This window comes from Urocampus carinirostris, chromosome 2 (genome assembly GCF_059441175.1).
Source record: "Urocampus carinirostris isolate Australia breed hairy pipefish chromosome 2, RoL_Ucar_1.0, whole genome shotgun sequence".
NCBI classification, from domain to species: Eukaryota; Metazoa; Chordata; class Actinopteri; order Syngnathiformes; family Syngnathidae; genus Urocampus; species Urocampus carinirostris.
The window spans coordinates 70,095,218-70,120,966 of NC_142350.1; the positions used below are offsets into that span (position 1 = coordinate 70,095,218).

General features: G+C 42.6%; 1 protein-coding gene across 3 annotated transcripts in view; it reads right to left on the reverse strand.

Annotated features, from left to right (window-relative positions):
* Nucleotides 1-25,749, reverse strand: part of sema6cb (semaphorin 6Cb) — a 270,038-nt gene that overhangs the window by 214,975 nt on the left and 29,314 nt on the right. The gene's annotated exons all lie outside the window — the stretch shown is intronic.

A 25,749-nucleotide genomic window follows, 5' to 3' on the forward strand; every position in this document is an offset into this window, starting at 1 on the left:
GCAGACAGGGCAGAACAGTAGTTAAGAAACATTTTGCGTCCTGGATTTTGGTGCATTTTCATTCCTTCCTTCATTTTTATTCTCCTTACTGATGGGTACTACTTAGCCCTAAGACAACATGAGTAGTTTTTTTTATTACAACCTAAGATATAAAAAACAAATTAAAAAACAAACACATTTTTCTGTGCTTGTGAGTACAGAGCAGTGCTGTAAAGGTTTCACAAGTGCTCTTTCAAAACGCTGACAATCATTTCCTTTGTATACCGAAGAGGCCGAACACAGAAGTTAGTGGAAAATTCCCAAGGCACCAGCTTCACATCATTCGGTCCTTCGCCAAGAATGAATCCTGTCGGAGGTTTGATAAGACTGAAGGCTTCCCTTCCAAAGGTAAATGAAAACTCTACTTAGAACAACATAGGGACTTTATGACCACTAGATTTGTCAAACCAGCACACAGGGTGGACCCAATCGCGTAACGTTTTCTCACAATTTCATTGAAAGAAAGAGGAAGGGCAGCGCCCGCGATCCGATGCTCACTGGACGCGGGAAGCAATTCGTTCTCGCATTCGGATAGTGACCCGAATACGGGAGTGGATCTTCTGTAGCGAGCGATGGCGGTGTCAGGGACGGAAAAACGGGTCGGTAGCCGGGACAGGAGAGCAAAAATGTGGTTGGGGTGTAAACCAGTCGTAAGCCAGGACGGGAGAGTAGACGTAGTCAGGATCACATGGGTCGTAAGCCAGGACGGGAGAGTAGACGTGGTTGGGATCAAAACAGGTCATAGCCCAAGACAGACGGGAGCGAAAAACGGGACAGGCGGGAGTCAGGGTCGAAAAAGGCTTGCCTAGTATACACGGAGGTTCGTTGACGGACTGAAAACAGGGGGCGGACAGAACTGGGTTCAAATAGTGACAGGGAACCAATCAGAGCCCGCAGCGGTAATCATGACGAAGATTAATAAACATTAAGTGAATAAAACATGAATAGGTAAATCCAAACATTTGCATAATAATCAGGTAGTACAAAATACTTAACTTCATTAAAATATTTAAAGTAAGAATGAAAAAGGATAAAACTGAAAAATCTCACACAATTCTAACTATGCTGTATATCCTTACAACAGTAGCCGGTGGATTTGTGATCTCACAGGAAGAATTAAAATAATTTAATTAGGCCTATAAAGCTTATCAAATTTACACGATTGTAATATAATTTTAACTGCATCGTATAAATTGAATGTACTTCTACCATTTAATTGTGTTAAAGTTGTAGATTTAATTATACCGAATGTAAAACGTGCCAATATCCGGAGTCGAGTCAAAGACGCAGTGTAATAGTTTAGCACTAGATGTCACCATGGTTTGGTGCAACTGAAAAACGAGTGCTACATAGCACCAGGAAGAAAACAAACTATAAAGGCTTAAAGAGACCACACCACTTTTTTTTTGGCCAGCTTTTTTGTTTTTTAGGTTTTTGGCCTTTGAAGGTTCCCGTAACAGCAAGTTGGCGGACCACCATGTCAGCTCTTTAGTTTTTTTGTTTTTTTTTTAGTACTTTTGGGTTGCTCAATAATGTAACGTTGTGATAAATTTATAATCAGCATAGGGTCCACCCTTTTTATATAAGAATGATGGTAAACCACCTCAGTCTTTGCACAAGTGAATTTCTACAGCCACTGCCTTGTAGCTCATTTATGTTCAGAATATTCAGTAATAAAACCATCGAACAAACTACTCATCTCTGAGCTTTTATTTTGAAAATTCCCCATTACCTTTTGCCCTGCCGACACAGACAGACAGACAGACAGACAGACAGAGAGAAAATAGATGCACCGTATTGGCAGCAGGACAAAGGAACCATTTATTTCTTTTTTTTTTTTAACATTTCTTTTTTTAATTGAATATTTTTCCCAATTTTTTATATGGAAAATGGACTTTAATTATGTTTTTTCAAGTCATCAAAGACCTCCCAAAGTGCTTTACAATGCTTTTCACACACTAACTGATGGGAGTCAACCATGGAAGCCCATGATAAGCCTACCTGCTTATAGATATACACAGACTGCTAGGCTGCTTGACAGCTAGATTGACCAACAGCTAAACAGCTAGACAGCCCTGATAGACAGACAGCTAGACTGCTAGACAGACAGACAGCTAGACAATTAAACAGCTCATCTGCTAGGCAGCTAGACAGACCTGCAGCTAGACAGATGGACAGACTGGCAGCTAGACTGCACGAAAGCAAGACTGCTAGACAGACAGACTGGCAGCTAGACAAGTAGACAGCTATACTGCTAGACAGACGGACAGCTAGACAATTAAACAGCTAGACAGACCGGCATCTAGACAGCTAGACAGGCCGGCAGCTAGACTGCAAGACAGCTAGACAGACCGACAGCTAGACAGACCTGCATCTAGACAGCAAGACTGCAAGACAGCAAGACTGCTAGACAGACCGACAGCTAGACTGCTAGACAGACCGACAGCTAGACAGCTAGGCAGACTGAGACTGCTAGACTGACCGACGGACCGACAGACCGACAGACAAAGAGACAGAAAAAGACAGACGGCTGATGTTTACATTGGGTCTGGGGTAAAATATATTTTCTGATGAAAAGATATGACGGTACTATTGTTTCATGTTTAAAGGATAAATACACAGATTTGTTCAAAAGATTTTTGTAATCCGACGTATTGACTTAAGTGGGGTCACTCATCAAATATTGCTCTTAAAAACCCGTTGGGAAAGATCAAAGTTCAATTTGACGAATGCGAGCAGTCGGAGAGGGATGGCCGCCAAATATGGGGGACAAACTTCCATTAACCTTTTTGGATGGACGGCGTCGGGAGCAGCAAGTCGCTCAGATGGCCGGAACAACACGAAGATGATGGAGGTTTTGACCTCCATCGGAGTAACGCTGACCAAAAAAAGCCTTTCTCAACATTACAGAGATGCACGAGGAACCGCACTCGGAAAAAATAACGAGACCAAAATAAGAAGTTGTCATGGAAATGCATTATCCCTCAATATGAGCTTTACTGATGAAAACGTATTTTTTTTGTTTTTGTTTCAGAGGAAAAAAAAAACACGTTAAAAAAACGTTAAGCAGTTCTTATCTTTTCCTTTTTTGAGCCATGTTTACCGAGGTACCTGTGCCCGCTCATTTGGTGCCAACCGCCGCGGGTTCTGATTGGCTCCCTGTCACTATTTGAACCCAGTCTGTCTTCCCCCTGTTGTCAGTCCGTCTGCGAACCTTAGTGAATACTAGGCAAGCCTTTTTCGACCCTGACTCCCACCTGTCCCGTTTTTGCTCCCATCTGTCTCCGGCTACGACTTGTTTTTGATCCCAACCACGTCTACTCTCCCGTCCTGGCTTACGGCTGGTTTCACACCCCGACCACATTTTTGCTCTCCCAGTCCCGGCTACCGATCCATTTTTTCGTCCCTGACACCGCCATCGCTCGCTACAGAAGATCCACTCCCGTATTCGGCTACGACCTGTTTTGCTCCTGCCCACGTCTGCTTTCCCGTCCCGACTTACAACCCATTTTTGATCCCAACGGCATCTGCTCTCCCGTCCCGGCTTACAAACCGTTTCTGACCCCGACCACGTTTTTGCTCTCCTGTTTTTCCGTCATCGACACCGCCATCGCTCGCTACGGAAGATCCACTTCTGTGTTCAGATCACAATCAGAGTACGAGAGCGACTTGGCTCCTGCGCCCAGCGAACGCCGGATCGTGGGAGCAGTCCTTCCTCTTTCCTAACGCAATTGGGTCCTGTTTCTGTTCTGGTCTGGCTTTCCAAATTAACATGACTTGTCCTGAACTTTTTTCCATGAAATTAATTTATTGGTTCTAAGCAAAACAAAACAGGAATAAAAAGTCCCAAAATATTTTAAATAACGCCTCTGGTGGTTTGGAAGAAAGTATCGAGCAGGGAACGTTCCATAAAAAATACAGATCGGTCCCCCTAACCGCAGGAAACAATGAAAACATTTTTTGGGGGGTTTATGATGAAAGGACAACGACTGGCGGAATCGGCTTCCAAATGACAATAAGTTCCCGGATCTGGATTTGCCAACTCAACTTTCCACTCCACACTCGGCCCATTTTGTGGAGGATTCGGGGTCCGGTCATCCATCAGCAAACTTGCTCTTTGTCACACAACAACACTGCCAAAACGCTTCCAAACCACAATTTGGAAGAGAAAGAAGAGAAGAATTGGAGCAGAGATTTGCCTGATAGGATCCGGATGTTTGACTCGCCGTCACGTGATGCGTGTCGTCATAATTTCTGTTTTTTTTCTGCGCTAAAAGCGGGCATTTTCCATGATCCTCTTAAATGGAGATGCTATTAGGGGAAGCTTAACAAAAGTTTGGACCAAGCGGCGATCCCGGCGGGGGAGATTTAAACGATAATGTGAGATCGACCTGCGGGAGGTTTAATGATGGACTTTTTTGCGGCTTAAGACAATTCTATTATACGAGTGAAGGCGTCTCCATTTTCTTCTACTCCTATGCTTTCATTATACAGTGAATCCGCTGAATGGTAAAGGATACTTTTGCGGTTGGTCCGGTCAAATGAAAAGTGTTAAATGTACGTTTTTGTCATGATTACCGATTGGGATAAGCTCATTTGGTGCCAACCGCCACGGGTTCTGATTGGCTCCTGATCAGTACTTGTACCCACTCCAGTCCCCGTTTGTCAGTCCATCTGGCAACCTCAGTGAATACTAGGCAAGCCTTTTTCGACCCCGACTCCCACCTGTCCTGTTTTCGCTCCCGTCTGTCTCCGACTACAACCGGTTTCGCACCTGACCACGTCTGTTCTCCCGTCCCGGCTTACGATCTCTTTTTGTTTCCGACTACGTCTAACCCCCCGTTCTGGCTTTCGACTCGTTGCTACTAACCCGTTTTTTCCATTCCCGACACCGCCCTCGCTCGCCACGGAAGACCCACTTCCGCGTTCAGAAAAATGCTGGAGACCCCTGGTACAATATAGTACATTTTTTTAATAATGCATTTCTTTTTGAATACTCGAGAATTTAGCATTTATTTAACACGAGGCTTACCTAAGGATGCTCACATATTAAGAAGTAAAATGCCATGTTTTGGTCACTTGGAGTCTACCAAGTTTTTATTCTTCCTTATGCTTTTTGGCACTCAATTTTGTTTGCGCTACAAAACACAGCGACATCTATCGGTCGAATAAGACACGCCGTTTTTTTTGAGGGTTTGTTTTTTTAAATTGAAAAAAATACACCTTAGCACCGAAAAGTCACTAAACAAAGATCCTCATGCCACGAGGCTCTTTAAATCCACCCAGGGGATTAAAAGCCCACATTAAACCCCACCCCCACATTTGCATATTACCCTATTTTTATGACAGTGAGTATTTTCCGTAGCACTATTTAAATACTAGCAAAACGTTATATTGGGTATTTTTGTATTCTATTTCTTTTATTTATTATTTTATTTTTTCAACACAAGGAAAATGTTGGAAGTGGGAATTTCCCTGCGGGGATGAATAAACTATCTATCCAATGCTAGCATCCCTATGTCACGAATGCTAGCAGTCACATTAATGCAGCTAGCCGTGTAAACATTAAAACAATCATCTGCTATTGGAACAATGATATTTACTTATAAACAAAGATAACTTTTAATTATTTTTCAACTGGATCTTTTACAAATCAATCTAAATACCCATAGACGAGTAAATATATTTCATTTATAGCAACATTTAAGTCTTTAACCAGTCCAAAAAAGCCGTTCCTTCCTTCGCCCTTCCCAAAAACGTCAGTCAGCAAATTTTGAGCTAAAAAAAATGTCTCCTAAAACTTGTCGGAAAAAGTTTTGTGGCTCGACGCCAACCGACCACGCGATGGCCCCGCCGGGTCCGAAAGAACCTCCGAAGAAACTTGGCACATTTCTCTCTTCGGGGTTTATATATTTCATAGCAAAACTCAAGCACTTTTCTATCCCTTTTGAGGGCATTTCTCTTTCAGTACCTTCAAACTAAAAAAAATCAGTGTTGCTGATTATAATGCTAATGCCACTCCTCTGCACATCTGTTCTCCTCTGCAATATCGTACTCCAGTGTTCTTGTTATTGTATAGAGACTTGTTTACCTGACTGCCCATTTTGCATATCTGGTTAGCTGCTCCTCTTGCACTCTTTGCACTACTGTATAATACTATACATAGCTATAGTTATTTAGTATAGTATTAGTACTTCAATACTCCAACTCAATACAACATTTTATTTATATCTGTACATTCAAGGAAACTGTGCGGGTCAGATGTATCGACATTTCGTTCTGTATACACGTGTACAAGAATGACAATAAAGTATATCGGAATCTGAATCTATAAGAAGGTTTTTTGACTGAAATAGTTCTTTCTTGTTCCAATCCATGATTTATGATATTTTGGTGTCAATGGGCTTATCATGATAACAATGTGATTCATCTGTGCCCGCTCCTTTGCCACCAACCACTGCAGGTTCTGATTGGCTCCCTGTCACTATTTAAAACCATGCAAGCCATTTTTGACCCTTACTCCCACCTGTTTTTTGTTCCCGTCCATCCCCCGGCTTCGACCCGTTTTTGATCCTGAACACGTCTACTCTCCCGTCCCGGCTTTCGACCTCTTCTTGTCCCCGACCACGTCTACTCTGCTTTCCCGGCTTACGACCCTGACCTCGTTTTTGCTCTCCTGTCCCAGCGACTTACCCGTTTTTCCATCCCCAACACCACAATCGCTCCCCACGGAAGATCCGCTTCCCCGTTCAGAGCGACCTGCTTCCCGCGCCTAGCGAACACCGGATCGTAGGCGCAGTCCTTCCCCTTTCCTGAGATCGCCAGTTCGATTCCCAGCTCCTCCGTGTTATATGTCGAAATGTCCTTGGGCAAGACACTGAATCCCTAATGCACCCAATAAGCAGGTCGGCGCCTTGCATGGCTGCATGGCCAGTATTGGAGTGTGTGTGTGTGTGTGTGTGTGAATGGGTAAGTGTGAAGCACATTGTAAAGTGTTTTGGGAAGTCTTCATTGACTTGAAAAGCGCTATAGAAATGCAGACCATTTACCATTCAATTAAACTGATGAGACTGGTAAGAAAACGTTACCGTTTTCATTCTGGTCTTGACAACCACTCTCCTCTCCTGGCTTTTGACGTGTTGCTGATCCAGACCACGTTTTTTGCTCTCCTGTCCCGGCGACTGACCTGTTTTTTTCCGCTCCCGACACTGCCATCGCTCGACACGGAAGTACCACTTCCGCGTTCAGAGCAACCTGCTTCTCGCAACCACCGATCCCTTCATTCCCAATAAAACTGAGAATCGTACGCAACTAGGTCCTATCTCCGTTCTGGTCCAGACATATCCGTCCAAAACTGCATTGTTTAAAAAAGGAGAAAATATGTCTTTATGAACATAAAAATTTGATTCTCCCAAAAAAATAATTGATTCGTCGATTGTTAAATTAGCCACTCCTTTGCACATCTGTTCTCCTCTGCACTACCGTACTCCATTGTTATTGTATAGTGACTTGTTTACCTGACTGCCCATTTTGCACATCTGGTTAGCTGCTCCTCTTGCACTCTTTGCACTACTGTACAATACTTTACATAGCTATAACTATTTAGTATATTATTAATACTTCAATACTCTAACTCAATACAACATTTTATTTATATCTGTGCATTCAAGGAAACTGTGCGGGTCAGATGTATCGACATTTTGTTCTGTATACACGTGTACAAAAATGACAATAAAGTATATCTGAATCTGATCCGAACAACTGAACTTATGTTTTACTTCTGTACAACCTCGAAGCAAATGCAACAGCCCGGTACCGTCCCGGCGGTTGAAGACCCCGGCGCTAACCCGTTTCTTCATTTCCTCTTCAGTCGGCTGTGACACCAGAGACGCCTCGTTCCCTCGGCGTGAAGTAGGAGGGGGAAGAATTAGCATAGCGTAATTACAAGACGCGACTTGTCATTTAGCCCGGAGCTTCGCCGGTTCCGTCGACCGACACTCCACGATAGCGGAGATGAATGTCGGAATTCTGCCCGTTAGCTTAACTGATGGCGCGTTCGGGGCCCTAATAAATGCCGGCCGGCTCTCTGACACTTTCCGGAGAGAGCATTATCATGCAAAGCCGGCGAGGGGGAAATAAAGCGGACGTAAAAAGATATCAGGGAGGAAGAATGGCAGACAAAGAGGGCAGCGCCTCACCCGCCCGGCCCCGCGCTGCCCCCGCAGGCGTGGAGACAAATGGACTCGGACACGGGGTTCATTAGGAGAACACGCTCTAATTAAAAAGATCTCGGCCGGCGAACGAGCGACCTGTGCCTCCTTGCTCGTGTCGTTTGATTAAAAGAGCAGCTCGTACGGTTCGGCGAGTGGACTATCGTTTACGCCGTTCTGATGAGATGTCCGTTTGAAATTGGAAGAGTCGACGATTAAAAGCTACCGGGCAGCGTTCCCTCTAAGCTGCTAACATTCTCATCGCACAAGAAAATCTAGCCAGCGCACAAAAATGAGGGCTCAAAATTACTAATTAAGAAGCGTCTTAAGTCAAAGTTACAGTGCATGAAGGTCAAAATACACGGGTTCCCCTGACATTGTGTCCGAAATGCGGTATTTTGAAGTCGAGTCGAAGGAGAACGAAGTTGAGTAAAGTTGGTCGGGAACCGGCTTCTTTTGGCTCGGCTCACTAAAAGGAACCGGCTCTTTCGGGTCCTAAACGGTTCTTCGGGTTGTTTTTGCTTCTTTAATCCCAACATGACCAAATATTATGTAAAATTATGCACAAAAAGACTTAATAGAATGGGGGAATAGAACAAAAAAAGAAAAAAAATACCAAAATGAAAAAGTAGTGAAAAGCTGAGGAAAAAAAGAAGGAAAAATATTGAAAAAAAGACAGAAAAAAAAGAAATGTAGGAAAAAAGTAAATAGAGAACAAAAAGAAAAAAGTAACAGCTCAGAAAAAATAAACACAATGAGATTTTTTTTTAAAGGAATTTAAAAAAAAAACACGAAAAAAGAAGTCAAGTCATTTTTATTTGTATAGCCCTTAATCACAAAGAGTCTCAAAGGGCTTCACAGGTTATTGCACAAACTATTTTTTCAGACTGTTATTACACCATCCCCTGATCTGGAACCAACATGAGGGCAAGGAAAAACTCAAAAAGAAGAAAAAGTTTGTGTTGCGTTCAAATCATTTCCAATGATATCAAGTGAATCTTGTTGCCAACATTGTACTTCCACTCAAAAATGTGATGAAATACAGTTCTGTATCGTGCAACCGACTCAATAAGCCCCCAAAAATGTTAATATTATGCGACAAAAGATACCAGGGAATAAAAAGAAATGGATATCTTGTGAAAGAATTGTAAGAACAAACGACGTTTGTATGCCGTACAACCTTTGCAATAGTACATGAGTCAATTCGTTCAAAAGAGAAAAATCATTTTGCATTGCCGGAAACTCGGCAAAATGCAACGTGATGTCAAGTTTTGGACATGTTTGATAATGACTTAGTTGCCACACTTGGGATTGCCGTTGCTCACTGTTGTTTCAAGCGTTGCTCACAGACTATGTGTGAACGCTCAGAGCCGTAAGGAAAATGACAGGGAACATTGCTACCGGGTATTCCGGTCAGGTACCGATGACGTCAGAAATGATAACGAGAGCCCTTCGCCAACATCATCTGCTTCAAGAGTGAAAGGGAGAACCAATTCATTTTACAGAGTGGACTAAATAGGTACCTCTTTCATTCATTCAGTACCATAATCAGTGTTCTAGTTTGCCGGCGTCCCTGCGTCCTAGACGCATTATTTGTGCTGGGGACGCATCGTCTCAAATCAACGTGCGTCCCCGGGACTCAACTTTTTTGACACGAAACTGTCATTATCATTTTTGAACAAAGATTTACTGCTCTCCAAACTTTTCGTCAGGCAGATCCGCCATTGTTTTTTTGTTCGAGTTGTGTAGTGAAAGTCCGTTTCTTTTTAGAGAAGCGGCTTTTTCGGCTCAACTCATTCAAGAGAGCCGGCTCTCCGTCGGCTCACTTGCTTTGATGCAATATATTCGAATGATGATGTTGTATAAAGAAGTGAAGAAAAAAAGGAAGTATAAAAGGAGAAAATGAAAAAAGACGGGTTTGTGGTGATCCCTTTGAATCAGTATATTACCAACAATAATTTAATGCAGAAAATGAATTCATAATTTGAATAAGAAAATGTTATTATTCTACTTACCGTAAATTCCGGACTATACAGTGCACCTGATTATAAGCCGCATCCACAGCATTTTAAGAAGATAACCGATTTTGTACTTACAAAAGCCGCACCTGTATATAAGCCGCATGCGCCCACATTAAAACATGCAATACAATCACAGAATTAGCCCAAACCCGGCTTTCAGTCCCGCGACTGTAACTGAATGTAAAGTACACAGTCCAAAAACCACAGCCGGCAAAATGAATAGAAAATGATACCGGTACTTAACATTTGATGCAGACCTGCAGAGTCCGGGTACCCGTTGAAAGTAATCCAAGGAAAAAAAGTCTATATTTTCAAAGGTAAGGGTGGGAAAAATATATATCCAATATTGTCTAAAATATATCAGATGAACACATTTACTCACACAACTCCTTTTTCTTTAACCAACTTTTTACCCCCTCTTCTTTCCTTGTCTGTCCCTCACCTTTAGCGGTCCCCACTTAAACTCGGCACCCCGCGTTTGTTCCGCCCCTCATTTTTCGTTCACTCGTGCAAAACATATCAGAATAAGTGACTAAAATAAATACATTACAAAAATATACAGTTGCAAATACATATTATACATGGGTTACACGTATTTACAAAGAAAGACGCTACACCGAGAGAGTTTTCAAAGCTTTAATGATAATAATATAGCTTTGGCAGGGCAGTTAATGGTAGCAACACTCATGCGCCGCTAGCGGCCGTTAGAAAAATGACATCAATTGGCCGCATCACTGAGTAGCGGCTTATAGTCCGAAATTTACGGTAATTTGTTTTTTGGAGCATAAATATGAATAAAAACAGACAAGAATATTCAATTCAAACCTTAAATCACTTATACAGTATTTATTATTTTATCACTCGCATCCTTCCCACTAGTCCACATTTTTCACTGCACATAGCTGGTGCTCCATCAGTTGTAAGTCCAACAAGTTTGTCCAAGGGCAGTTTTATGTCGGCTACACTTTGACATACGTTTTCAAAAATGTCTTTCCCAGTCGTTGTCCCGTGCATCGATTTAATGTCCATTACTTCCTCTGTTACGCGCAAATTGAAGTCCACTCCACGGATGAAGATAGCCAGTTGTGCAGTATTAGTCATGTCAGTGCTTTCATCCACAGCAAGAGAGTAGGCATTGAAGTCTTTACTTCTTTCACTGTGCTCTTAAATCAGTTGCCATTTCACAAATTCGATCAGGAACCGTATTTCTACTCAGGCTTATATTTGCCAGCATGTGTTTTTTGTCTGGACATAAGACGTCGAACACCTTGATCATGCAGCTCTGCAGAAATTCTCCCTCCGTAAATGGTCGGTCTGATTTGGCGATCTCCTCTGCCACCATAAAACTTGCTTTCACAGCAGCTTCACTTAGAGATTTTGCACGGGTAAAAAAAAAACGTCTGCTGGAGTGTCAGATTCTTCTTTAACACTTCTATTTTCTGTTTCTTCTACTCTGCATCCAGGTCTTTCAGGTCATCGTTATGTTTTGTCTCGAAGTGCCGTCTTGGATTAAAATCTTTAATTACAGCCACATTAGCGCCACAAATGAGACACACGGGTTTACCGGCAATGTTAGTAAACATATACTCAGCCTCCCATCGGTTATTAAAGGCTCAGTTTTCGGAATAGACTTTTATTGGAATAATTTACATAAGTTATTCAACTTTACTATAATTTCTGTGTGTTATATGTTTGCTTGTGAGATATTGTGCTAACAAAATAGGATATTCTCTCAGCAAAAGTTTTCTACTGCACTCTAGAGAGAACTAATGGTGGGAATCAGTTACAGATTTGACCCGAAGGCCAAGGATCTTTTCCTGAAGTATAGCGTGAAGAGAGTTAAATCAGTCACATTTCAATTAACAAGTTGTTGTGTAAGAACTGGTTTGAATGGAAAAAGTCAACCTTCAACCAACCCCTAACCCTTAGTGTTGAAATGACATTGTAACCAGGGCGTTCCTTTTCTGAATACAAGGCAAGGTGAGGGAAGACTGCTTTGGAGTGAAATGGAGGAACTGTAACCAAAAGCAGTTTTCCGTTCGCTTCCCTTGCAAGTAAACCATACACAATACTCTGTCTTTTTTGTATGCAGGTTTTTGTTACAAGTGTTGGGTTGAACCTGACAACTTTTCACCATGTGAGGGGTGTGTTCGGCAACTGGCTAGCTAGCTAGCAAGACTGAATAGACGCGGGAGATGCGCCGCAAGGCAGCCGAAGCGTTGTATTGTGGGATGTGTAGTTCTGTGCAGTATTGTTTTCAGCGCGGCGAAAAGGGTATAGTATATATATAGTATACGTCATATATGAAAGAATAGGTACAGTGACTAAAAGGTCGGAGTATGATGTCCAGGGATGAGACTGCGTTGTTCATATTGACGGGCCATTAATAACAATAATGTAAAATGGTCTTGCGGGCCGGATATGATTACACGGCGGGCCGGAAGTGGCCCGCCGGCCGGGAGTTTGACACATGTGACTTCGAGGATGGAAAAGAATCACCAAATTGTAAAATAAAATTAAAAAAAAGTGCCAATTAGGACTTTACAGTCTGTCATCGGAATCAGGCCGTTATCAGTGAGCGTCTACACGATTCATAACATCGAACTGATCTAGCTGCAGCAAAACAAACACAATTATCAAAAACAATGATGCGCGCTTAATCAGATCGTAGGCGATCGAGTGCTGAGGAGACAAAGAAATAGGACATAACATTATTATCTTTTTATGAGAGAATTCAGCAGTAAATACTGCAGCTGCAATAATATTGAAGTTATTAGAAGAAAAAACAAAAAAAAAAACAATGATTACAGTGTTCTGGTTTGCCGGAGTCCCTGCGTACTAGACGCATTATTTTTGCTGGGGACGCATAGTGTCGAATCAACGTGTGTCCCCAGGACGTAACTTTTTTGACACAAAATTGTCATCATTAACCTATCACATTTTTTTAACACAGATTTACCGCACTCCAAAGTTTTTGTCAGGCAGATCCGCCATTGTTATTTTGGTCTCGCGAGTCTGTCTGCACGCAAACGAGATCTCGTTGTTTCAAGTTTAAGTCATTGTTGTGTGGTTGTTGTCGAGGGAAGGTGAAAATCAACACAAAATTGGTAATTTCCTTAGCGTCAGTAATAAGTTGAAACATAATGCAGAAAGTGATGACGGCAATAATTCCGGCACGAAAAAAACGGCAGAGAAATTCTTCGGAAGATCGCAGAGGCAAGGAAAACACGTGCGTTGAAGCCAACGATTCGACGAAAGAAAATAGACAAAAGAATACCCCTAGCAAGAAAATTATATACCTGGTCCTGAGGAGGATGATAATGGATTGGACCTTGAGAAGGCATTACAACTGTGGCGGACAGCAAACTACGAAGAATATATGAACTGAAAAATCTGAAGTGATAACTTGCTTTGTATTACAAATTCACCGATGATTAAAACTGCATGAATATATAGATTAATATTTCAGTAATATTATGTATAATGTACAATATTGTGAACTGAAAAATCTGAAGTGATAACTGCTTTGTATTACTAATTAACTGTGATGATTAAAACTGAATGAATATATAGATTATATATTTGTCGCCGATTTACAATTTCAACCTCGATGAGACTTAATTTTGGGGAGCCATAGATCTCTGTTGGGACCCCTAGATTTTTCAGCATGGGACCCATCACTTTTCAGAGGTAAAATGAACACTGTGATTAAGAAAAAGACAGGTCAGCCAAATATTAAATACCCTTTCAATCCCGAGGAGATGAGGTGATTTTAATGTTGAGGACAAACATTTGTTGTGTGCGAACGTGCGATTGGAAAAGCGGCGCAGATGAGTCGCGTAGATTAAATTGACTTTAATTAAAGCGAGAGACGAGCGAGCGACGTGTTCTGTGTGTCGATGACACGACTCTTGATTGTCTCGTCAACAGAGTGAAAGCTTGTTCCCCGACTGGGAAAATAATATTTACAACATGCGTTCCTTGGACCGGCTAACATTCTAACAGAAGAAAGAAAACCATACAGTGGCACGCGAGCGCACGGCAAAATAATGTGCTAACGTTAGCATAGCGCTAAATCTCCTGCCCGCCGCTATCAATGAACAGCAGCTTGCACACCCCAACGGAGCTTTATTGTCGACGGCGACTTTAATCGGGCATGTTTATGGACTGTACTCCCAAATTCATTCAATATGTGGACTGAGCAATTCGGGAAAAACACTGGACTATGTGGAATGTTAGATCAAACATCAAACATTCCGGTCGTATCCACCAACTCTGTTTGTCCCTCACCCCCCTCATCAACCCCCCCCCCCTCCCTCCGAAGGAAAACAAAGCCTACTTACAACAAAGACAGTTCTTTGTTCCTTTATCTCTTCGTTTCCTTATCCTCACTGTAAATGTGGACCTGGAGTCGTCCAATTTCGTTGTCACAGCATATCCTGGAGTCGTCCAATTTCGTTGTCACAGCATATCCCATGTTGTAACAATGACAATAAAGGCATATTCTATTCTATTCTATAATAAAGATTTTCTTTTTCATGCGCATTTTTAGGTGAAATTCAGACATTTTCAGTTGCGCGCTGTGTTACTTAGAGGCTTTACGGTAGCGCCCCTCCTCCTCTGCTCCGTGTGAGTGTGTAAAAAGGAAAGATCTGCATTTCAACCCAGCAGAAGAAACACAGGCATGCGATGAATGAACGAATCACAGCTCCTCAAGCAAAAAAAATCGTGTTCTTTTCAGCCAGATGACTGAGGCTTTGTGCAAACAAATGACCGTGCTGTTTGTGCATAATGCCTCGAGAGCCTTGTACCTCGTAAGTGTTAAGCGTCATTACGAGACGAAACATGAACATGAATTCAAGAAGGAGATAGTAGAACGCGTTGTGTCCATGTACAGGAAACAAACACAGACCCAGAAAAAAATTGTCACTGCTTCAAACGCCACCACTGAAGCAAGCTATCACATTTCTCACTGCATGGCAAAGCAGAGAAAACCATTTACTGATGGCGAATATATTAAAGGTGTGTGTGTGTGTTTCAAGTTTCTAAAATAAAATCTTATTGATAAATGGTATGCTAACTGTCCATATCACTAGATTTTGATTGTAGTTCATTGTTGATGAAGAATACTTGAAGTCATACACTTGAAATAAAGACATACGAAATTATTAGGGATGGTTTTGTTTTTCTTATGCGGGGATCACCAACAGGCAACTGTCACGGTTGCCATGGCGCCCATTTGGCCCCGCCCGGGTGGTGCCGGCTGCAGCTTGATGACAGGTTGGCTCCCCCTCAGCATTTAAACTCCGTTCTGTCAGTCCCCTTTTGTCGGTCTGTCCGCGAATCTGTTTTTAAACGATAAGCCCTTTTTTGCCTGTCCTGTTTTTTGCCTCCCGTTACGATCTGTTTTGATCTTGATCACGTCCACTCTCCCGTCCTGAATTACGACCCGTTTTGATCTCGACGGCGTCTGTTCTCTTGTCCCGAATAACAATCCGTTTTTAATCTCTATCACGTCTACTCTCCTCTTCTCTTCTGGCTTTCGACTCGTTTCCGATCCCGATCACATTTTTGCTCTCTGTCCCGGCTACTGACCCATTTATCGTTCCTGACGTTCCCGTTTCTGCCATCGCTCGCCACGGAAGTCCCACTTCCGCATTCAGAGCGACCTGCTTCCCGTGACCAGCAATCACCGGATTGTGTGTGCAATCCTTTCCCTTCTTCTCAATAAAACTGAGAGAAACGTAATGCAAGTGGATCCTGTCTCCGTTCTGGTCTTGAAGCGAAATTTGCCTTAGGCCTTCCGAAACGAGTCAAAACGACAAAAATTGACTGGCACCGAAAGAGTTAATCATCAAATAAATTGCAGTCTGTGTTCTCAAGGCAATCATTTTTTTGGGGGCCTAACTCGGGATCATTGGGGGCTTATGTGGGCATTAGTAGCGGCACGTTGAGGACTCATTTGGCATTTAAATGCAATATTCAAGAAGCCAACTGTAATAAAGAAGAGGATTAAATTGTTCGCAAGCGTTCCTGGAAACTCTTTCAAAAATCGACTTTTTTCCAGGATGGAAAACATCAGAGTCGACATCACACGTGTCAATCGCTGGTGCTTTAACACATGTGATCCATTTAATTTATGATTAACTCTAAATCTATCCGTTAAATCCACAAAACTACAATAAATCGGATTCTAAATAGCCAGAGTTTCAGCGCAGGGTCGGAAAAAAAACAATGGAGCGATAAAAATATGATTTGATTTTGAAAATAAATCAAACAATAAAGGCTGAACAAGAAACCTGGAATAAAATCCTGGAAAAATGATGTAGACTGTGACAAAACAGGGGTAGGCAAACTACGGCACGCGCGCCTCAGGCTTTTTAATCCGGCCCAACAAACAAAATTTTAAAAATGACATATACAATACAAATTAAGGGACTACTGATATAAATTATGATTATATCTAGTCCCCAGTGTTCTTTTGTGTCTCCCGACCAATAAAAAAAAATATTTTTCATGGAGCATTCAAATAGGTGGTTGTCAGGACCAGTACGGAAACAAGACCCAATTGCGTGACGTTCACCACAAGAGGAAGGGCTGCGCCCACGATCCAGTGTTCGCTGGACGCGGGAAGCAAGTCACACTCTGATTCGGACTGTGATAGAATAGAATAGACCTTTATTGTCATTGTTACAAAATGGGTTAACATATTGTGACAACGAAATTGGGCACGACACTCCAGTTTCACACATTCACAGTGAGGTAAAAAAGCCAAGAAGATAAAGGAACAGAGAAGATAAGGTTATAAAAGAGAAGATAAGGTTATATGATCCAAACACGGAAGTGGATCTTCCATAGAGAGCGATGGCATGGAAGGAAAAACTGGTCGGTAGCCGGGACTGGGAAAGCAAAAACCAAACGACAGCCCCAAAATATCACTGCTCTAGAGGAGACATGCAGGGTGGAATGGGCCAAAATACCACCAACAATGTGTGAAGATCTTGGGAGGAGTTACAGAAAACGTTTCACTTCTATTACTCCACTAAAAGGTATGTAAAAAAGTATCAGAATTAACATTTGGTCTTCACCAAATGCTTATATTTCACAGTAATTTGGCAAAACTATTTTTAAAATTAAAACATACAATTCTGTTTTTTTCACATTCTGTCTCTCATGGTTGGGGTCTACCGATGTCGACATTTACAGGCCCGTTTTATATTTTTAAGTGGGAGCACAATTGGTGGTTGATTAAATGCTTCTTTGCCCCACTGTATTGCTGAGGTATCAAATTTTAAAAAACAAAAATCTGTCACTTTTTTTCCCTCCTTGGCAGCCCTTCTGCCATTTTTTTTTTCTAATTGCTATGTAGCCGGTGACTAGAAATGTTCTACCGCCCCTGGTCTAAAATATACCCTCAAAATAATATCTGCAGAATAAATGTTTTAGTGTCAGGACCAGAACGGAGACAGGACCCACTTGCGTTGCGTTTCTCACAAGTTTTATTGGAAAAAAAAGAAAGGGTTGCGCCCACAATCCGATGATTGCTGGACGTGGGAAGCAGGTCGCTCGGAACGCGGAAGTGGATCTTGCGTGGTGAGCGATGGCGGTGTCGGGAACGGAAAACGGGTCAGTCGCCGGGACAGGAGAGCAAAAACGTGGTCGGAAGTGTGTCGTAAGCCAGGAAAGAAGAGTAGACGTGGTCGGGGACAAAAAGAAGTCGAAAGCCGGGACGGGAGAGTGGACGTGGTGAGGATCAAAAACGGGTCGAAACTGGGGGACAGACGGGAGAAAAAAAACAGGTGGGAGTCAGGGTCGAAAAAGGCTTGCCTAATGTTAACTGAGGTTCGCAGACGGACCGACAAAAGGGGACGGATAGGAGTGGGTTTAAATAGAGACAGGGAGCCAATCAGAGCCCGAGGCAGATGGCGCCTAAGGAGCGGGCACAGGTGATTCACCTCAGTAATCATGATACATCTTACAATTTCCCTTTCTGGAACTGATGGCTAGCATTACAAAAAAGGAGATGCAACACGATAAAAACATGAGCAATGGCTGTGTCGGGAACGGAAAACAGGTCAGTAGCCGGGACAGGGGAGCAAAAACGTGGTCGGGGTCGGAAGCCAGGAAAGAAGAGTAGACGTGGTCGGGGACAAAAAGAGGTCGAAAGCCGGGACGGGAGAGTGGACGTGGTCAGGATAAAAAACGGGTCAAAGCCGGGGGACAGACGGGAGCAAAAAACACTTATTCTCACTTATTCTGGGTTGTTCAGCCTCTGTTTGGCCGTCTTTCTGCTCGGAATTAATACAACGCAGTGAGCCCCCTTCCTTACCATTGTTCCCCCGACACTTAACCGCCCGGCCCCTCCAATATCCGTTTAAAAATAGAGCGAGACGTATGGAGAGCCGCCCGGAGTTCTCAGGAGGCGCGCCAACTTCCAAGGCAAATATTGCGCGCATATGGCGAAGAAATGCGGCAATAAAAATGAAATATGACACCACACGCACGCGCTCTCGACACCTTAAGAGCGGACGCTCAGCGCAGAAGTGGAGATAGCGGAAAATTGACTTCATGCCTTTGATACAAATAGATGCGTGACTGGAAAGCCTGTGAAATCCAAAGAACCCTGGACATCTTTGGATATTTGAGAAGTTGGGGAAATATGCACGAGAAAAAGTTTGAATGTCGAAAGTTGAAACCGGCATAAATAGTGAGTCTATGCTGACTGTTTTAGCAATTTTCAACCGGCAGCCGGGCACAGTTCCAGAACAAAGGAATGACTGTATTTTCTGCACTATAAGCGGTGTTCTGGTTTGCCCGCGTCCCTGCGTCCTAGACGCATCGTTTTTGCTGGGGACGCATTGGGTCAAATCCATTTGACACCAAATTGTCATTATTACCCGATTACTTTTTTTTTTCTTTAACAAAGATTTACCGCACTCCAAACTTTTGGTCAGGCAGATCCGCCATTGTTGTTTTGGTCTCGCGGTTCGAGTTTTTGTCCGCGCGCGCGATCTCGGCCAACGAGATGACGTCATTGTTGTGGTGCTTGTCGTCGATTTAAGGTGAAAATCAACACAAAATTGGTCATTTCTACAGTGTCGGTAATAAGTCGAAACATAACACAGAAAGTGGTAACACCGGCAATAATTCGGGCACGAAAAAACGGCGGAGAAATTCTTCAAAAGACCGAGAAGGCAAGGAAAACACGTGTTTTGAAGCCAACGATTCGCCGAAAAAAAAATAAACAAAAGAATACTAGCAAGAAAAGGACTTTTCTGCCAAAATGGACTGAATTATTTGAGGAGGAGGATAATGGATTGGACCTTGAGAAGGCATTACAACTATGGCGGGACAGCAAACCACCAAGTGATAACTGCTTTGTATTACCAATTAACTGATGATTAAAACTGCATGAATATATAGATTTATATTATATATTTGTCGCAGATTTACAATTTCAACCGCGATGAGAATACATTTTGGGGAGCCACAGATCTGTCGGGACCCATAGATTTTTGAGCATGCCAGTCCCTGGGACCCATCACTTTTCAGACGTAAATGAACACTGTATAAGGCACACCGGACTAGGAAGCTGCCCGATTTTGCACAAAAAAACAAATTCAAAACACTGGGGACTAGATATAATCATATTTTTTTTATCAGTAGTCATTTAATTAGTAATTTAAATGCCATTTTTACAACCTGTTCAGGGTGTCCCCTGCCCGAAGATAGCTGGGCTAGACTCCAGCACCCCCGTGACCCTACTGAGGTTAAGTTGTGCAGATAATGGATGGATGGATTCGATCGTCAATTAAACGCGAGTTTTGGTGATTAAGAAAGAGGCAAAGGAGTAGGTCAAAGTGAAAGGCTGAGTGATTAGCTGTTATCATAACATTAGTTTATCAATTTGGTTTTAAAATAGGAGAGCTCATACTTTTCAATTTGCCAGCTTCATTTAAATGTTGAAGTTAGGTCATATTAGTCTTAGTGACCTTTTTTTGGGAAAAAAAAATCTGGGGGCTTTTCAATTGTTAATGTACCCTGATAGATATTGATGCCGAGCTAAATTTTTTTCCTGCACTTTTAGTTTTTGGTTTAGTTTAGCCATGTTAATTGCGCTAAAAATCGAATGTGTTAACTGTAAAAAGTCTAAGGGAGCTATTAAAGTTTTATTTGAATTTATAACAAATATTCTGTTACTTAAATTCTATTTTAAAGTTGTATGCTAATTTTTAAGCTTATACAGCAAATGAAAATATTAGTTATTAGTTATCCTCTTTATATTAACAAAAAAATAAAAAAAACTATAAGCCGATCCCTAGTTTCCATGTGACTTCTATGTCATGCGGCGCAGTGATATATAAATTCACGAGAGTTATTTGGTGATAAAATTCGACAAGTGCGTGCTTTTAGCGTTCGCGTGGGTGGGATACTGTTCAATTACACAGCAGACACTTGGCAAAAGTAGGCGTCACATATGCTAATAGACAAGAAGTACCAGCTCCCAAAATATATTCGATGTAGCGACATAACACTTTGAAAATAATAAACGGGCAAAATTCTTATTTCTATAAATTCCCTTGGCCTGGATTTCTTCATCCAACTACTTCATGACATGATGCATGTCTCAACACTGAGAAGTTCAATGAAATACATTTTGTTTGAGAGGTATCAACTATCCATCCATCCATTATCTGCACCGCTTATCCTCAGTAGGGTCCCGGGGGTGCTGGAGCCTATCCCAGCTGTCTTCGGGCAGTGGGCAGGGGACACACTGGTTTCCAGCCAGTCGTTCGTTCACACCAAGGGACAATTTGGGAGGAAACCGGAGTGCCCGGAGGAAAACCCACGCAAGCACGGAGAGAACATGCAAACTCCGACCAAGGAGGTTCGATATTATGATCTCAGAACTGTGCCGCACATGCGTTAACCACTAAATAGGGTTGCACAATTTTCTATGGTATTTTATTATTCATGTTAATTTTCCAGATTGTCTTGGATAGGACCAGGTATGATGTCATACGATGGACACAAGAAACAAAATAAGGCACGAAGTGTGTTGACATAGATCTGATCAAAGCCACTCATGCCATCTAGTGGCGATTTATCATACTGAAAAGATTGTCACGGTTGCCATGGCGCCCAATTGGCCCCACCCGTGTGGCGCCAGCTGGGGCCCGTTGACAGATTGGCCTTCCGTCTATTTAAGCTCAGGGCTCTCACTCTTCCTCAGTCAGTTTGTCAACAAACCTCTGCCCCGCAAGACGTGGGTTTCGACTCGGTCCTGTTTCCTGTTGGTTTTTCCTCTGCGGTATTGTTCCCATTTATTTTGTCCCGTTTAATTTCGGTTTCCAGTTTTCTTCCCGTCTAGTTTGTCCTGTTTAATTTTGATATTGTGTTTCATTATCAATCCTGTCTGGTATCGACCCCATCAGTCCAATATCCGCTCTGGCAATTGATATTGATCTCGTCGGCCTCTGGCTTCCTACCATTTCACGCCAGACTGCTGCCTAACGTAAAATAAAAGACTCAACGTCATGCGTTTGGGTCCTGATCCAGTTCTTGACAGATTCCTGGAGGCTTGGTATTTACTAATGAGCTGTGCCAACGCATTTAAATTATTATTCCAATTTTTTTTTAAACAACACTGAATCAAAAATCACGTCGAATTTGAAAATTTTGTTTTGAGGGCTGCTGCTGCACAAACGCTTGGCGTTTGCTGATAAAAGTGTACTTGTAAACTTGTGGGTGTACATTTTTGTAAGTATCCATTGATTTCAGGACCGGAACGTAAACAGGACCCACTCGCGTAACGTTTACCACAAGTTTTATTGAAGGAACGATGAAGGGGTGCGCCCACGCTGGGCGCGGGAAGCAAGTTGCTCTCGTACTCGGCTTGTGATCCGAACACGGAAGTGGATCTTCCGTGGCGAGCGATGGCGGTGTCGGGGACGGAAAAACGGGTCAGTAGCCGGGACAGGAGAGCAAAAACCTGGTCGGTGTCGTAAACGAGTCGTAAGCAGGAACGGGAGAGCAGATGTGATCGGGGTCGGAAACGAGTCGTAAGCCAAGATGGGAGAGCAGACGTGATCAGACGGGAGCAAAACAGGACAGGCGGGGGTCAGGGTCGAAACAGACGGACTGACAAAAGGGGATTGACAGGACAGTGTTTAAATAGTCGGGAAGCCAATCCGTCAAGCTGCAGCCAGCACCGGGCGGGGCCGATTGGGCGCCATGGCAACCTTCACAATCGATCCACCAAGCATGGGGAGAACATGCAAACTCCGCACAGGAAGGCTGGTCGCTTGATTCGAGCCAAAGACCTCACAACTGTGCCCACTCAGCTGCTGTTTTGTAAGTACCATATGTATACATAAACAAAATATGGGGCCCAGAGAAATAATGTACCGATTTTCCGCACCAGGTTATAGGGCGCACCCCGAAAAAAAAGTTTTTGGTCCTATATTTGACATACATAAGACGCACCGGATTATAAGGCGCTACAATGGGAACGTCGACAAAACAATCAGATAGTTCAGTCCAACTGATTACCCCCTTAACATTCCCAAAGCTTGCAAAGACGCAAATACGTGTCGAGAACACGTGCGGATGCGGTGTCCGTACCATGTCACTCAAATGCATCGTTCCAAATATCATTCAAAAGGTTAAAGTCTTGGGATTCAAGAAATGCCAACCATTCCTTACTTTCTATTTTCTTTTTTGCTCGCAACTTTACTGTATATTTGACAATAAACACTTGGAATTGAGTTGAATTTAAAAAAAGACACTCCATTCCATCCATTATCTGCACCGCTTATCACAGAAACATCAAGTTCAGTCTGAAACAAGATACAGGGATAATATAGAAAGCCGGAGTAACTCACCGAAGTCGTTGTGTTCATAATAATGTGCAGCCGTGGTCCTCTTATATCCGTGAGTTTAGTAAATCCAGGAGAATAAAATACTTACAAATACAAAATAGTAAAAAAATGCTTTCTGTATGCCGTCAAACCACGTGCTATACGCAATCATCTTGTTCGGCCAATTACAGGCTTTGTTTTGCCGCTTCAGCCTATGCCAGCCTGTCAATGATAAAAAGGACCAGCCCCTTGACCTCCGACTAACTTTAGCCAATAGTGATCGATTCAAATGATGATTGACACATTGGTTAGCCAATGAAACGCCGGTAAATAAATCCCAGCATACACCGCGGACTTGGCGTTCGGTGGAAAATCGAGTCGGCGGCGGCAAGTTAGTTGGAAGACTTTGCGACTTAATATTGATCCATAAATAAGGCGCACTGTATTATAAGGCGCATGGTCAGCTTTTGAAAAAAAAAGAGGCTTTTAGGTGCGCCTTATAGTGCGGAAAATACGGTATATATTTTCTTCGGATATCGTCGAGAAAATAGGGTGGGTATATTGCGTTCACTTGAGCAAATTGTAGAAGAAACCCGAGTAGCGCTTGTAGAAGGGCCCGCCCCTAAAATTGAGCCTTTTAAAGCGTGGCAAGACAGTTGATGGAAATGTATCCAGAACGATTGCTCCTTGGGGTATTTTGCAGAGAGCATACTGATGACATGATAATAACTCAGCTAGGAAGGGTTTAGAATCGTAAAAACAGGGCATTATTTTGCATGTCGTGCACAAGGAGAAAATGAATGAGTTTCAAGGTCAAAAGTGAAATGTGTCTCATTGCTCATTGCTGAAAGTTTGATCACATGACCCCGATTTTAGAGTAGAATAGAATATACCTTTATTGTTATTGTTACAAAATGGGTTGAACATATTGTGACAACGAAATTGGACGTGGCACTCCAAGTTCACATTTATCGGGTGAGGATAAAGAAAACAGATAATGGAACAAAGAAAATAAAAACTTATAATTGAAACAATATTTACACAAGAAATGTGGACATGTAGGATGTTACATACAGTTTTGGGATCGTATTAGTGCAAAGTGAGCCTAGGCATGAATGCAATTTTACATCTGTATGAGCTAGTGTGTTTGCAAGAGTTTCAGTTTTTTGTGCGGTGTGTGTTAAGGGTGGTAATGGCTCTGGGGAAGAAACTGTCTCTGAGTCTGTTTGTTTTGGTTTTGCGTGACCTGTAGCGAAAGGCAGCAGGTCAAAGAGGTGGTGGCCGGGGTGAGAAAAGTCCTCAATGATATTTTCTGCTTTGCTTAGGTAGTGAGAGCAGGCAATGTCCTCCAGACTGGGTAGAGAGCAACCAACGATTCCCTGGGCTGTGTTGATGACCCTCTGAAGCGTTTTCCTGTCTGCTGCCGTGCACCCAGCATGCCATACCGTAATGCAGTATGTTAGAATGCTCTCCACTGTGACTTTGTAAAAGGACACCTGCAGCTGCTGTTTAAGATGATTTTTCCTGAGCACTCTCAGGAAATGGAGTCGCTGCTGAGCCTTCCCTACCACCGCTCTGGTGTTCGCAGACCAGGAGAGGTCATTGGAGATGAGCACACCCAGGAATTTGGAAGAGTGGACTCTCTCTACACAGCTAACCTGCATTGGCTCCCTGTTAGCTTAATATATTATTTTAAGGTTATGTTGGTATTATACAAAATCATGCATGGACTTGCTCCCTTGTCTTTCAGATTTCATTTACCCCTATGTTCCGGTCCTCAGCCTTCACTCTGAAAACGCTGGTCTACTCGTGATCCCAAGAGCCAAGAAGAAATCCGCAGGTTGGAGAGTGTTCTCCATTCGGGCCGCGGTGCTGTGTGATGTTCTTCCCCCTGATATTCGATCTGCAACTTCAGTGGAAATGTTTCAATCCAAGCTTAAAACACACTTCTATTCTATAGCATACGAATAACCTATATTTTATGTAGATAATATCTGTGTATTATTTGCCCTCATGTAGGTCTTAGATCAGGGGATGGGGTCATAATAGTCTGTGGTTTGCAATAATCTGTGGTATGTGCAGCCCTTTGAGACTCCTTGTGATTAAGAGTGTCACAAATAAACAGGACTTGACTTGAGGTTTTTGAGTTTTTCCTTGCCCTCATGTGGGTTTTAGATCAGGGGAAGGTGTAATAATATTCTGTGGTTTGCAATAATATGTGGTCTGTGCAGCCCTTTGAAACTCTGTGATTAAGGGCCAAACGAATAAACATGACATGATTTAAAGGTTTTTGAGTTTTTCCTTGCCCTCATGTGGGTTTTAGATCAGGGGACGTGTCATAGTAAGCTGTAATCGCCTTTGATCTGTGCAGCCCTTTGAGACTCTTTGCGATTAAGAGAGTCACAAACAAACATGACTTGAATTGCTTAAGGAGAATTTACTAAGGTGTGTGTCTACCCATGAAAATGACACTAAATACGAGAAGAAGAGGAAACTGCAGGTTGTGGGGACGCAAAGTAGAGAAAAGTCATTTTGGACTTTTAATTTCTTGCTTGGTTTCACATCTGCGGCCCATAAAAAGCTCCATTTTGTGAGACGGCATGGTGACTCCTCCCATTC